Source organism: Myotis myotis, unplaced genomic scaffold (assembly GCF_014108235.1).
Source record: "Myotis myotis isolate mMyoMyo1 unplaced genomic scaffold, mMyoMyo1.p scaffold_m19_p_17, whole genome shotgun sequence".
Taxonomy (NCBI): Eukaryota; Metazoa; Chordata; class Mammalia; order Chiroptera; family Vespertilionidae; genus Myotis; species Myotis myotis.
This window is the reverse complement of record NW_023416321.1, coordinates 2,222,812-2,226,294: the sequence shown is the minus strand read 5'-3', so window position 1 is coordinate 2,226,294 and position 3,483 is coordinate 2,222,812. Positions and strand designations below refer to the sequence as shown.

Genomic DNA, 3,483 nt, shown 5'->3' with positions numbered 1-3,483 from the left:
GCGGTGGGCGGGTCTGCTCATCTCTTTCCCTGGCCGTCCAGCAGTTAAGCTCCACTCAGTGCCCGCTGGTTGCCCTACGTTTACAAGATGGGCGCGGAGTTGATCATCATTACGTGATATTAATAATTATATGGGTTATTGTCTATGGGAGCTGCAGATGGCAGCCCGTTACTCAGTTCTTTTTACTTTGCTTGTGTTGTATATGCTTGAAACTTTCCATCTCAAGTTAAATTTATTTCTTTGTCTGAATGTGAAATAAACCTCATCAGATTCTTTAGAAATAGAAGGTCATCGCCCTGACCAGTGTGGCTCAGTGGATAGAGCATTGGCCTGCGGACTGAAGGGTCCCAGGTTCGATTCCGGTCAAGGGCATGTACCTGGGTTGCGGGTACATCCCCAGTAGGGGGTGTGCAGGAGGCAGCTGATCGATGTTTCTCTCTCATTGATATTTCTAACTCTCTATCCCTCTCCCTTCCTCTCTGTAAAAAAATCAATAAAAATATATTTTTAATAAAAAAATAGGTCATTATTAAGTTGAATTAAAATCTTGAAAAGTATATATAGATACTTTTCCCTTAAGAGGTGGATTATGATTTTACAAACCTGAGTAATGAAAATTTCAAGTATTCCGTGTTCTGAAACAATCCTGTGTAAGATCTTTGTAAAAACACAAAGATTCGTTTATTTCTCACCATCTGAAATGGCATGGATTTCAAGTAAGTTCCTAATCAACATTTATTAGATGTTGTAATTATATATCACAGGCTGGGTTTGTCATTGCAATCAGAATCATTTTTAGGTGATTAATTATTTTATGAAGAAAAAAAAAGCCATGATGGGCATCGTTCCCATTGTATTTCAGGAATCTATGAGAGGACAAATGTATGTACTGAATTGAGCTGAGTCGAAACTGAGCTTGCAAAAAGAAAACAGGTTGATGACTGAATTTTAAATATTCGCTGCGATGTTCTAGGTCTGGGATTAGCACTGTGATTCAGACAATTAGAGCCCAAAGCTTTTCAAGATTTAAAAGGATTTTTAAATGTTTTTTTCTATAGACCTATTACTGGGAGGTTTTTTTCCAACCTCTTAGAAATGTTAATTTCTTAAAAAGATAAATGATTTGTCAGAAATGAGCAGCCAGTTTTGACAGCAGACAATTTATTTGCCTACTTGCATTATTCAGTGCAAGCGATAAAGTTTTGCACAGTTGCAATTGGTCGTGGTAACAATAGGAAACAAAAATGTTAAAATTACAAAATCTAAAATGATTTTATCATTCATCTCAATTGCGCTGCCACAATGTACTTATTCTAATGCATTAACTACTTTAAAATAAATCAGTGATTTTAAGTATTTTTAATCTATGGTACTTAAAACTATTCCCAGTATTTTTTTTTATTAGTTTGGAGTCCAGATTGAGCCTTTTTCCATCTCAGTCCTAAATACTTTTCAAATCTGTGTTCATCCGTCCAGCCCTACTACATGCCAGTGGCTGCCTCTGCTTGCAGTACAGTTGTCTTCTGATTCCCCCCGTCTTCCCTTTTGTCCTTCCAAGTTCACTTGTCACTCAGCTCGCGGCCGCTGGGATTTACATGAGGTGGAGAGTCACCATCTCTCTCCTCTGCTTGAAGCGTGTTTGTGGGTCCACATCGCTGACAGTGATTCGCGAGCGTGAGAGCACATGTAGAGGAAAGCCCTGCCCTCCAGGTCGAGAGCCATGGTCGGAGTTAAAGGATGACAGCGTACGTAACGGTACGTGCAGATGTGGGCACTAGGACCACATGGCGGTACTTGCTCATCAGAGCCCAGCTGATGAAGAAGGCTTATAGTAAAATTTTATTTATTTTTTAAAATATATTCTTATTGATTTCAGAGGGGAAGGGAGAGGGAGAGAGAGATAGAAACGTCAATGATGAGAGAGAATCATAGATCGGCTGCCTCCTCACACCCCCTACTGGGGACCAAGCCTGCAACCTAGGCCTGTGCCCTTGACTGGAATTGAATCCGGGACCCTTCGGTCTGCAGGCCGATGCTCCAGCCACTGAGCCAAACTGGCTAGGGCTATAGTAAAATTTTAAAAGAACATCGTTAAACTAAAAACACTAAACATTCTTCACAGGCTTCTGGATTAAGATGACAGAGTGGACATATGTATCCAATTACATTCCTTCCTGAAACCCCACTCAGATGCTAATACAGGAATTTTTAAGAGCATAAACCCACAAAGCAGGGAGGAGAGGATTGGAGGCCACAGCAACACAATCCCGGAAATTCAAAGCAGAAGATAAGAGGTACCGGATTTCACTTTTCAAGATAGCTGAACACTCAGAGTTTGGTGGGAAGCCAAGAACCGAAGCAGTTTATACGAACGGGTTAGGAATATTGGGCATTTTGGAAATGGGATGACGGGGTTAACTATAATAAGGACTGGTGGAAAGCTGTTTAGGATGATTCATTTCCACACACTCCTCAGCCACTTGTCTGCCCCGCCCAACCCTGGCAACAGACCAGAGGTTTTTCCCACTGGAGAGTTCAGTGGAGTCTTGCTTGGTCTGAAGGATACCAAGCAGCACTGAAGATGTGGTGGCTAATGGAGTCGGGCATGTTAAGGGAATGTGTGAGTTCTGAATACTTCCAGAAAGGAAGGTAAAGGAGATAAATAGGAGGGGAAAAATAAGAAAAATTATAGGAGGCCCAATTCCAAATAATAAAAGTTCTAGCCCTAGATGGTTTGGCTCAGTGGACAGAGCATTGACCTGCGGACTAAAGGGTCCCAGGTTTGATTCCGGCCAAGGGCACATGCCCAGGGTGCAGGCTCAATCCCCAGTGTGGGGTGTGCAGGAGGCAGCTGACCAGTGATTCTCTCTCAGCATTGATGTTTCTGTCTCTCCCTCTCCCTTCCCCTCTGAAATCAATAAAAATATATATATTTTTAAAAGTCCTAGAAAGAGAGAGAAAAATGGAAGGGTACAAATCATCAATGAAAATTATTCCATAAAATTTCCCAGCATCGAAGGACATGAGTTTCTAGCATGAAAAGGGCCCACAATGCCCAGAGAAGATTCTACAAGATTCCAGAGGGAGAAAATCAAGTTACATGAAAATGATCAAGAATGGTTTTGGCCCTAACTGGTTTGGCTCAGTGGATAGAGCATCGGCCTGCAGCCTATGGACTGAAGGGTCCCAGGTTCGATTCCGGTCAAGGGCATGGACCTTGGTTGCGGGCACATCCCCAGTAGGGGAGTGCAGGAGGCAGCTGATCGATGTTTCTCATCAATGTTTCTAACTCTCTATCTCTCTCCCTTCCTCTCTGTGAAAAATCAATAAAATATATTTTTTGAAAAAAAAAAGAATGGCTTTGGATTTCTCAAAGACAAAAGTAGAGACCGAAAAGCAAAGGAGAAATGTCTTAAAAACTATGAAGGAAAACTAATTTTGATCTAGAATTCCATACCTAGCCACACTATCAATGTAGTGGAG

The 3,483-nt window shown here is 41.6% G+C and overlaps 1 long non-coding RNA gene across 1 annotated transcript; it reads left to right on the top strand.

Moving 5' to 3' along the window:
• Positions 1-400: 400 nt before the first annotated feature.
• On the top strand, positions 401-3,246 carry LOC118671258. The gene is made up of 3 exons (XR_004972700.1): positions 401-1,755; positions 2,123-2,294; positions 2,943-3,246. It is a non-coding gene; the product is annotated as an uncharacterized LOC118671258 (long non-coding RNA).
• The last annotated feature ends 237 nt before the right edge of the window (positions 3,247-3,483 follow it).